Below are 12,380 nucleotides of genomic sequence, written 5' to 3'. Positions count from 1 at the left end.
CTCACAATTTTTTAGATTGAATACTGGTCAGAGGTTGATATTACTAAGACCTTATAAATGCCAAATAGGATTAACATTTCAATTCAATCTAAATAGTAAGTTCCTGCCTACCCAAAACACTGTGTCAGGTTACAATAATACAAAAATAAAGCAGTCCCCACTATGAACTTTATGACCTATTATGCTGGGAAGGAAGGGGGGTGGGGATGAACAGGAATTGTCAGCAAATGATAGAGGTCAGAATCAAGTTAGAAGCATATGGAAGATCCAAAGTAATCTTAAAGCATTTATGAGAGAACAAGAAGTTCACAAAAGAAAGATGCACCCAAGTTGGACTGTGAAGGAAGAATGATTTAGAAGGTAAAAGGATTATATAAATGAATTCTAGATTTGGGCTCCAACCTGTATGAATTCAGATATGAATTAGCTAGCCCTTATTTCTCTCTTCTGTGTTAGAATTGATACAGACTGGGGGCAGTTGGGTAGCTCAGTGGATTGAGAGCCAGGCCTAGAGACAGGAGGTCCTAGGTTCAAACCCGGCCTCAGCCACTTCCCAGCTGTGTGACCCTGGGCAAGTCACTTAACCCCCATTGCCCACCCTTACCACTCTTCCACCTATGAGCCAATACACAGAAGGTTTAAAAAAAAAATTGATACTGATTGATACCAATACAGAAGGTAAGGATTTAAGGGGAGAGAGGGGGAGGAAGAACTCTCAACAACAGTAACACTAAGATACTTCGGGAGGAAGTCCATGATGTTTTGGGCTAGTTCTAATTGTCTTTCAGTTTTCCCAACAGCCAGCAATTAGAGGTAGAATGTTTCTCAATAGAATTAAGCAAGTTAATAATTGTGTCCTGTTATTTCATGAGAAAACATAGTTTTTAAAGTGCCAATTTAAGAAGGTTAGATGATGATCTATTAATTTCTTTGTAACATCATCTAAGAAGCAACATCAATATAATGGATACATTTTGTGACACAGTCTCTGCTATACTGTTTGAGCGGATAAAAAGGGAAATGGCTAAAAAGTTAACATACAAATCTGGGGTACCAAGTTTTCCTAGACCAAAATATTTGAATCAATTCAAAAAGACAAAACCAAAAGACAAATCTTAACTAGTCAAGAGATACTATTAAAATCCAAGAAGACTATATCTGCATTTAGAAAACCTCTCTCCAAAACAAACCTCTGTTAGTTGCCTTTCACAGAGCCCCCTTTCTCCTAAACATTTATTTGCCTCCTCTCTCTTTAAGCTATGGTACTGCTTGAATTTATTCTTAAAAAAAGAAAGAAAAATCAGAGGACTTATCCAGATTTTTAAGAATATCTGAAATCTAATGAACTAAGGGGTCATAGTCCAAAAGAGGTCAGTATTCTTGATTTTGGTTCCTACCAAGTTTATAAATGGCTGGCCATTTAGGGATATCCAAAGGTTAAAGGTACCTGAAAAAAAATTTTGTCATTCATGGGCTTTTGCCTTCATGTCAGTTCTACTCAAAGAGGTAACTGTTGTGGGAACTAAGTCATCAAATTGCCAACTATACATTCATTCAAAATGTATTTGTTAAAGGTCTACTATGTATGGGTCATGGGGGTAAGAGATAGAAAACTAAAACCAAAAATAAAACAATTCCTGCCCCCAAGAAGTTTCAATTGGAGGAGAGGAGGAAATAAACAAATATAAAGGAACATGTGCCTGTGAGATTAAAAAAGAGAAGATAGTAAAATTATCTTGTAAGGAGGTGGTATTTGAGTGTCTTTTTTTTTTTTAACCTTATTTTCTGTTTTAGTAACAACTCAAGACAAAGGAAAGGGCTAGGTAAAAAAAAAGGGGTTAAGTGACTTTTGCAAGGGTCACAGAGGTGGGAAGTATCTAAGGTCACATTTGAACTCAGGTCCTCTTGACTCGAAGGCCTGACATTCTATTCTCCTTGTCACCTGGCTGCCCCATTAGCTGAGTACTGAAGGAAGCTAGAAGTTCAGATTGGGGAAGAGGGAGGACATTCTTGATGGAAGGTGGGGTTGGGGTATGTCAATCTGTGAAGAGCCACAGAAGCTTAAGAAGAAATGATGTATATGGCAGAAATGGAGAATTATCTATTCTCCATTTATTATATATTATTATATATTTACTATATATTCAACTAGACTACAGAGCATATGAAAAAAATTTAATTTTCCTAGATTTGATCAGCAAAGTAGCAAGTCTTTGGATAAGATATCATGTTAATCAGCTTGATTTTGGTGAATTCTGAGTTCAAAGAAGAGTGCACTGGTAAGTCTTAGCCTTTAAAGAAAAGAAAATGGGTTTGGTTTTATCAGGAATATTCTTTTATCCATAAAGGATTTAGTTATATGTATTAGATTTAAGTTCTTTGAGGCCAGGAGCTAGTTTTTTCTATCACTATTTCCTACAAGTAATAGGCACTTAAACATTTGTAAAATCGAGATTAGGAAGGTTAGTTAGTACATAAATATTTTCTAGCTAAGACAGAATAGGATACTGTTATAATGGGTAAGTATATACTGTGAGGTCACTGGCACTCTGAATGCTTTGGTTGACAAAGAAGTGTACTTTGAAAAAATATTAATTCTTGAAGTCCTGTTAGGGGCAAAGACCATGGAGCGGTAGTGGGGAGAAAGATTAATTTTTGAGCCAGTAGCTACTTTTTAACAAAAATGAGTTTAACGTTCTCCAACCACCATGTATCCCCCCTGCTCCCAAATGATACTCCTCAAAATGGAAACTATGCAGAGTCATTAAGGCTAGGCCCAGAGGAGCAATGAAAAGGCAGACTTCTTCCCTGTGGCAATTTCCTGCAAACTGGAGGGACAAAAAATTCCAGGTCCCTATGAGGTTGGTCTCAGGATAAGGAACAAGTTAGGATAAGATGCTCTGGAGCGACACTATTCAGGACCAGGTGTGATTCCCCACATGGGAGCTGCATAATTCTCATACCTATTTGTGGTTCCCCCAGGCTCTTTTTTGCTTAAAGAGATGAGAAGCTCTTCAAGGAAATAGGATATTACTTCCTGGGACTTTATAGATAGAGGATTTGTGTAGCTATGGGACAGCCTAGAGACAAGAATTCTACCTGGTAAGTAATATCTCACTAGTATTGTGGTGCTAAGCTATACTAGTCTGTATCTTGTTTATAATGGGGAGAGGAATAATATGACTATAAGGGTAGCTCTAGGATGAGCTAGGCTGGGTGGGGAGGAGAAGGGGGGAAGTACACAGTTCCAACTAGGATTCTTCCTGCCCCCGCCCACCACTAAGTTTGCCCTTGATTTACCTAAGAATGTTTAGTTAAGACTGTTACACGTGCTGTCATTAAAAACTAGTTTGTAGTCATGAGAGAGGTAAAACAGAAAAAACATGTATGAATAGAGATCATAGATTTTCCAAGTTTGACATATGGAGTATAGCTACAAAGAATTCCTTTGGACTTGAAGGAAACTAGAAGTGGAGGTAAGGAGAGAACATTCCAGACATGGGGGTCAACTAGTACAAAGGGAAGAGGTGTAGTTACCAGAAAGGGCAAGAGTGACCTAATTTTCCAAGTATCCAAGACAACTGACATATGGTGGACAGACAAGGAAAACCAGATAAATGCCAGTTTGCTGCCTCTTCCATAGATATCGCTCAATTTGAATTTAGAGCTTCTGCAATATATTACCCTTTCATTAAATTTCTCAAATGTTACAGCTTCATTCTTGATCAATAGGCTTTGGGTGTGTGTTGTGGAGGGAATGAAGCATGAATACTAATAAGAGATCAAGCCAAGAGTAGTGATTTTTTTTAAAAGTAGAAAAGGGATGGTTTGAGTTAGAATAGCATTTGCTATACCCTAAGGGAATGAGAAGGGAATAAGACCTGACAGAAACACTCTAGCTTGTTTCTCCCACCTCTAAGACTTTTAAGTTTTAAGTTTGAGGAGAAAATGTAGTGAAAACTTAATTCTTTTTTCCTTGCTTGGTACTTTGTAACTGGAATTTAGACATAGAACTCATTTGTCAGGTGATTCCTGGGGTCCAGTTTTGTCCCATAGGCATTCCCAATCTCTTTGCAAAAAAAAAAAGGGGGGGGGGTTAAGAGGTCCTGGATGGCAAATCTGTACTCAGAAGCCAAACCCAAGTGCTGCTGTTAACTCTTAATTTTTTTTTTTAATTCAGTGCCTATTAAAATGAGAGCATAAACTTCTGAGATAAAACAGGCCATTTCCCAAACTAAAGATCTGAGAGTTTTGAAATTGCTATTTTTGTTCAAGATCAAAAAACTGTCACTTCGTTGTCTATTTGTTTAGAGAGTCAGTTTCTCCAAGATGAAATAGTGACGTTTGTTAGTTGGGTAATGGGTAGGAGGAGTTAAAAGGTAATCTGATTAGTTTCTAGAGCTTGTGCATTATCCTAGAATAGTAACTTGGAACTTCCCCTTTCCATATGTCTAAAGCACATGATTGGTAGGGGGATCAGAAGTCCTTTGCTTTTTCCCTTTTTCAACAGAACATAGGAAAGGACTACATTAGCATTTATGCTGGAGGGATTTGTTTCCTGTCACAGGTCCATGTCTGGTCAAGCTGTGAAGGGCCACCATGACTTTTGGTGGAGAGACCTAACAGGGGGCAGCTGGGTAGCTCAGTGGATTGAGAGCCAGGCCTAGAGACAGGAGGTCCTAGGTTAAAATTTGGCCTCAGCCACTTCCCAGCTGTGTGACCCTGGGCAAGTCACTTGACCCCCATTGCCAATCTTCCACCTATGAGACAATACAAAAAAAAAAGAGAGAGAGAGACCTAGCACTAGTTAGTAATCTAGCACTGGCTTACCCATGTAATGGGATATTCTCTCTCCCCCTTGCCCTTCTCCCCCTTGTCCTTCTCAAGACAGCTAAATCCCAAAGAGTTTGCCTGGTAATTTCTCCCCAGAATGCCTCTTCTACCAGTAATTTTCTATGAACAAATTGCCCAAAAGTAGTGATACCTTCTTTAGTTTTGTATTTGAATCCTAGAGAAATAGACCCTAAATTTCATGGAAATTTTCTCAGGCACTTCTGGGTATTCAGGTATGGTCCTGAAGAAATCATTTCAATATCAATAAATAGTAAAGCAAACCTATTCCTCCCCACCCCTTCTCCTCTCCCTCTCTCCCTCTAAGTTAACACATAGAAAACACTGAGTAAAAAGTGACCCATCTGATGTCATCATTGTCCAGTGAAGAAAAATGTCTTTCCCATTCAGTAATTCAGTTCATGCACTGAAATTTAGATCTATTGAGAATGGAAGAGAATAAGAAGTTAGGGGTGGCCCTCTCTACCTGGATAAGTTATAATGTTAGGCCAGTTCATAGAATTCTACTTCAGGAAGATATTCAGCATTAGGGACATGGTGTCTCATGCTAGAGAGAAAATAAGAATGCCAACTACTCAAAGAATTCATCATATTGCTTGAAATCAACCTATACAATTTTATCCCATTTGAACATTTTTCGTAAGTTGAGAAGTAGCTGGATTTATTCACTGAATTTCTTAATGATGCTGTCAAAATGAACTAGATTCAAGATATCTATCCTGAGAATTCAGACAGAAATGGACAGTTTGGTTTCTAGTCTGATTCATTTGAATAAGAAAGGAAGGAAGGAAATTTAAAGTATAATGGAATCTGATTTTAAAAATTGCTAAGGACATTAAAATCCAAGCAGTAAGAGTTATTTTTTATAAAGTACCTACTATGTAAATGATATTCTCAGTTTCATCAGTATTCACAAAAAATAATTTATGTAACTTTAAATCATGACCAAAAAACATAACAAAACAAACCTGGCAGTTAAGGCAGAACAAAACACTAAATAAAGAAACTAAGCTTGAGAGAGACAGAGAGCGAGCACACAGAATTACTTATGTGATGTTACTCACTATGCCTACCCATTTCCACATAGGCATTTTCCAAAAGCTGGAGACGGAAATGGCAAACCACTCCAATATTTTTGCCAAGAAAACCCAAATGGGGTCAGAAAGAGACAGGCATGACTGAAAATGACTAAATACCAACAATCACTTATATAGACTGGGCTTACTTTAGGCACAGACATCTTCCTTAGACAGCAGTGATTAAAGTCATAGACCTAGATCTGAAAGGGAATATAGAAGTAATCTGATCTAACCGAACCTCATCATTCACAGATGAGGAAACTGAGGTCCATAAAGGGTAATTTGTCCAAGGTCACATAGTGGCAGAGGAAGGATTCCAAATGCAGAACTTTCTATCCACTGTGCTCTTATCATCATTCTGGGAATCAGTGGCAAAGTGGTCTGAGGTGATATTATGTATAGATTGGGTAGAGTTTGCCTTGGGAACTTGAAAAGGCACCAGGAATAAGACTTAAACCAGCAGGTTTCTCCCCATTCTCTCTAAACTATATTCTCCGCATCCCCCCAAGGCCCAAGTATTAAACAGTTGAGCAAACTAAAGGCACTCAGAGAATTGATTTCAAGATTTTAACTGGATCTTTCTAGGACAGTTAACATCAGTTATTTAATCAATTAGCAACTCTAATCTTAATTATAGGCTAGGTAGAGTCCAAATCAAAATATTACTTGAGGGATGGGTGTTAACCATTATTCCCAACCATCTTTATCATAGAACAAGTATAGTTTTCCCTTCCACACTGAGATAGTTAGAGGTGTGGTGTACCACCATATTGAGGCACGCCACCCCACCCCCATCTAGAAAGTCCTTGTAAAAATTTTAGGCCTTCTCTTTGTACCGGAAAAGTTCTAAATTTTCCCCTTTTCTTTTATTGGGTGTTTAATGTACTTTATTGTAAAGTTTGGGTTAAATATGCATTTCTGAATTTCCAGATTTTTTTTCTGTGTTGTCTACTGGCTTTTACATGTTGTTTGTGGCTTCCTCTAAACTCTCAAAGGATTCCCATTTAATTTCTTATGCCAACCAATGATATATAGAAATCATTCAAGTTGGGAAAAGTCATAGTGTGGAAGGGATTACTATTATAATCAAGTATTGACTAGGGGATAGATGGAGAAGTGTTCTAGTTCTCTGCTCTTTCTAGAGTCACTTTTCCTCTCTGGGTTTCTATTCTAAATACCTTTCTGGGTATTGTTTTGAGTAAAAAAATCAAGGGATAAAGGGTGCCTCTGGTTTTAGAACTATATGAGACTCTGATTAATTAGGGTTCTCAAATGTAACAGATGGGAAGTAGAGGGAGAAGGGAAGACAAGTCACAGGAAAGTTTTCATAGTGCTATAAAGAAGTATAATTTAAAATTGCAATAGGAATACAATTAACGGTAGCAATGCTCTAGAAACATCTGTAGATCTTTTGCTTTTCCCCTTAATAACAAAAGTACTACTTATTATGCATCTGCTAGGTGACACAGTAGATAAAGTACCTGATCTGGAGTCAAGAGAATCTGAGTTCAAATTTAACTCAGATACTTCCTAGCTGTGTGACCTTGGGCAAGTCACTTAACACTGTTTTCGTTTTCTCATCTATAAAATGAGCTGGAGAAGGAAATGGCAAACCACTGTAGTATCTTTAGTTAAAAAACAAAAAAACAAAAAACAAACTTCAAATAGAATCATGAAGAGTCAGATGCCACCAATCTACTAAACAACATGTCAATCACTGTGCTAAGTGCTTTACAATTATTATATCACTTAACCCTCATAGCAAGTCTGAAGTAAGTGCTATTATTATCTCCAACTTACAGATAGAAACTAAGGCAATAGAATTTAAGTAACTTGAGCAGCTTCACACAGCTACTAAGTGTCTGAGACTGGATTTGAACCTGGGTTTTCCTGACTCTAACAATCTTCCATTTAAAGCTATATCCTCTCCCCATTGATTGCTAAGGTTTCCTGGTGGCTCAGTGAATAGATGGGAGGACCTGGGTTCAAATCTAGATCAGATGTATCTTAGCTGTGCAGCCCTGGGCAAATCATTTAATCCCCATTGCCTAGCCCTTGCCACTCTTCTGCCTTAGAACTAATGCTTAGCATTGATTCTAAGACAGAAGGTAAGGATCTTTTTTGAGATTTTTACTTCTTTTGAAATCTTAGGACAGCATTCTAAATGAGGTGATGGTACCTCATATTCCTTATTTACTTGGATTTGATGAACTGTTTCTCTTAGCTACAGTAACCCCATTGACTTTAAAATGCCACTTATTTGGCTGGCTTTTCAAAGAAGGACCAAACAAAACAGAGCCAGGCCAAGGAAAACAAGAGTCAAGAACATTATAAAAAAATGGCATAAACATCTTTGCCAGAATGTCCAGTACTTTTTCCTTTTTATAGTATGTGCTTCCTTGTCCCCTGGTACTTTGTGCCTGTAAATTAATGTAAAATATTAACTTCCAAGCCAAACCATGGCAGCCAAGAACCAACCTTTATCACCATCTTCAGAGTCTCCAGTTGGGAATAAGAAGTTACTGGAGATGCTGCAAAATCAGTTATTTTGTTCCTGACACTAGAGCCAAAACTTTCCTCCTGTAACTGCTTGAATTCCTATGCTATTAGAAAGGGCTGTTCTAATATTCTTCCTGCAAATGCCACGTCTAGGGAGCAGAGAGATTAATGCAGCCAATCGTTTATTTTGGGAACTTGTGCATATCTACAAACATACAGGGGAATAGGCTACATTCAATTTTCTCCCAGTTAAACTGCTTTGTCTGGCTGTGGGGCCCTAGTAATTGGAGAACATGTTTGTAAGCCATGATGCTGCACACATTATACATTTCCAAGAAGCATGTGTCACTTAGACGTAACCCTCCAAGGAAGGGAACATTTCATTCATTTTACTGAATATTTGTAGGAGGAAGAGAATCACCTTTCTTCTCAAGGTCCAAATCAAATGAGATCTTCAAATTATAAACAAAAAAAATGGGCCTAGTTTGTGAAGAAAATTACCTTTAATAATCAATTGCCAAGTATTGGCATAGAAGGAGAAAGAGAATCCTTAATTATAGATGATTGGGTGAGTTTGTTAGTTAGGGGCTCCATATGTGAAAAGCAACAGGGCAGAGCTCTTTGGGCAATACTTATTCCATTTCAATCAAACCCAACTGGAGGATGAATGAGTCTGTTGGTTTTTAGAGCATCCAAGTGGTAATAAGAAGTTGCCAGTTTGGTTTGACCCAAATGAGGAAGATAGATTTCCCTAAAAGTCCATTTTTTTTTTAAAGCTTGAGAAGGAAAATGACACCCTAGTCCTTCCCAATCTTTAAAACTACTTAATCAAAAAAAAATCTCAGAACTGGGTGGGAATTTATAAATTATGGATTGCAGATGAAGGGACTGAGTTTAAATGATTTTTACCTCAGCTCACAGCTAGTTAGTGGCAAAGCTAGAACTAGAACTGAAGGAGTCAGGAGATAGAACCAGCTTAGTTCTCCAAAGACCACGTATCAGAAGTTTTTGATTGGTAGGCTTCCTGGAGAATCAAGGACCATGAAATCTTAAAGGGAGAAATTGGTTTCCTTTGTAAAACTAACCTTCAGCCAGTAAAAAGTATTGGGGAAAAAAGAATTATTCCACCCCATGTTACCTCCCCCTTATAATTCTAACTAGCCCAAATATAAACTTTGGAAAGTCACTTAGTGACAAATGGTAAACTTGGTGAGAGTTGAATGGTACCAATTAGCCTGTGAAAAAGATGTTGCTGCCCGGAACACAACATTTGGCTGGCTCAGAGATACTCCTTGGAGATCAAAGAATTTAACTTTGTTTCAGTACATTCCCTCCTAATCAGTGCTTGGACTTTGAGTCTTTCTTCTCAGGCACATGTTAGAAGTCTGAGTTCTTAGTTTGGCAATTTAAGTCCTCCTGGCTCACTGTGAGTGAGTGACCCCACCCTTGATTTTTAAGTAAAAGCTTCCAGTAAGGCTGTCTCCTCTTAAAAGAGCCCTAGAGAAGAATATGTACTGCCAGAGACCTTGCTGCTCATTTTTCCATGCACAAAAAGCCTCTAAAGAATAACTGTAGGGGGTAGGAGGTTCAAGAATAGTCATCAGAAACACTTGAGGGGGCGTTGATCTTAGGCCCTCAAGGCCTCACTTTGTGGGATAGAGCCAGAGGGCATCTGAACTTCCCAGGGAAAAGCTTCCTGAGCTGGAACATGTACAACAAACCAGGACCCTTGAGAATTTGCCTTTATTCTCTGTTGTCAGGGCCCTAAAGCCACCAGTCAGGTTGAAGGCTTCCTTGTTTTAAGTATTGATACAAGAAGCAAGGGGTAATGAGGAAAAAAATATGACTATTTATAATCTATTTATTAGGATGGAAAATGAGACAACACTAAGAACATTGCCCTTCTGAGGAAATGCATGTTTGAGGGAGCATAAATCTAATGATGGAAGGAACTTCAGAAGCTCTCTAATCTTACTGTTTACAGATGAGAAAAAAAGAGACCCAGAGGGTTTAAATGAATTGGCCACAGTCATACTGGCAAGTAAAAATCAGAGGTGGAATTTGAACCCAGGTCCTAGGATCCTAGATAGAGCACAGGATTTGGAATCAGGAAGACCCATCCTTCTGAGTTCAAATCCAGCCTCAGACACCTCCTGTGTGACCTTGGGCAAGTCACTTAACCCAGTTGCCTCAGTTTCTTCCTCTATAAAATGAGCTGGAGAAGGAAATGTCAAACAATTCCAGTATGTTTGCCAAGAAACTCCAAATGGAGTCACAAAGAGTCAGACATGACTGAAAAGACTGAATAACAACATGGATGCTTCATACAGGTTCTTCTCTTAAATATTCCTTACTCCCATTCCCTTTCAGGTGTCCTGATGGTTTAAGCTTTTTTAAAGGAATAGAGATTTTATTATAAAGCTAAGAAGTCATTTGGTGTGAAGGGAAGTTACTATGCTTATCCATGACATTAGTGAAATTTATACCTTAGTCAATCAGTCAATAAGCATTTCTTAAATACTTAAAATTTTGAGGATAAAAGAAAGTAAAAAAACAAAACAGTCCCTGTCCTTAAAGGGTGGACACTCTAATGGAGAAAACAGCATGTAAGTTATCTAGTACCTAGAAGATGTGTACAGAGTATACATGAAGGTAATCTGAAAGGTTCTCTGCTTTTTCTTTTCCTTTTAAACCTTTAACTTCTTAGAATCATTATTAAGTATTGGCAGAAGGTTCCCTCCACTAAATGTAAGGGCCAGGCAATGGGGACTAAATGACTTGTCCAGGATCACAAAGCGAGAGTCTGAGGCCTGTATCCAGACCTGGCTCTCTATCTCTATCCAACCTAGGTGTTTCTGGTACTATGTATTTTCTCTTCCCCCCCCCCCCCTTTTATTTTTTTTTTAAATTTAGAATATTTTTCCATGGTTCTATGATTCATGATTTCTATCCCCATTCCCTCTCCCCTCCCCAAGCTGACAAGCAATTCCACTGGGTTATACACTTATCATTGTTCAAAACCTATTTCCATGTTATTTATATTTGCAGTAGAATGAGTTTTTAACATCAAAACCCTAATCATAGCCCCATTAAACCACATGATCCATCATATGTTTTTCTGCATTTCTGATTCCATAGGTCTTTCTCTGGATGTGAATAGCGTTCTTTCTCAGAAGTCCCTTAGAATTGTCCTGGGTCATTGTATTGCTGCTAGTAGCAAAGTCTATTATATTCAATTGTGCCACAGTGTATCAGTCTCTGTGTACAATGTTCTTCTGGTTCTGCTCCTTTTCCTCTGCATCAATTCCTGGAGGTCGTTCCAGTTCACATGGAATTCCTCCAGTTCATCATTCCTTACAGCACAGTAGTATTCAATCACCATCAGATACCACAATTTGTTCAGCCATTCCTCAATTGATGGATACTCCCTCACTTTTTTTTTTTTTGCCACCACAAAGAGTGAGGCTATAAATATTTTTGTACAAGTCTTTTTCCTTATTTGGAGGTACTATGCATTTTCAACAACTACTCTTCCTTATCTTGATCTGGCCTAGTGCTAAAGCTCTGGCATTCAGTAAATCCTATAACTCAAAGCTAGTGGTATTCAAGTAAATACTTAACAAATGGCCCATCTGAGGGGAAAAAAAAGGTATTGTGACATGCTTTTTAAGTTTTATCTGAATTATTAACATCTCCATCTATATAATCAACAAATAATAAATTTAGTTTGGATTTGTGATATTTTCCTTTCTTGCCCTGAAAATTTAATTATTGACTCTTGGAGCTGATTCCAGCACACCTCTTCTTCCAGCTGACATGTTGGAATGGCTAAACCCAAACACTTATGTACCAACTCATTGGTGCCATTGACATTTGCCAACTCAAGAGGACATCAGGACATTGCCTCTAACTGTAGCTCCTCCTGGAAAAGTTAATAATGGGATTGAAGAG

At 38.1% G+C, this 12,380-nt stretch overlaps 1 protein-coding gene across 2 annotated transcripts in view; it reads right to left on the bottom strand.

The window, feature by feature from the left end:
* Window positions 1-12,380, bottom strand: part of DAB2 (DAB adaptor protein 2) — a 70,504-nt gene that overhangs the window by 30,319 nt on the left and 27,805 nt on the right. The gene's annotated exons all lie outside the window — the stretch shown is intronic.

This window comes from Gracilinanus agilis, chromosome 1, assembly GCF_016433145.1.
Source record: "Gracilinanus agilis isolate LMUSP501 chromosome 1, AgileGrace, whole genome shotgun sequence".
NCBI lineage: Eukaryota > Metazoa > Chordata > Mammalia > Didelphimorphia > Didelphidae > Gracilinanus > Gracilinanus agilis.
This window is presented reverse-complemented; position numbering and strand designations above follow the sequence as displayed.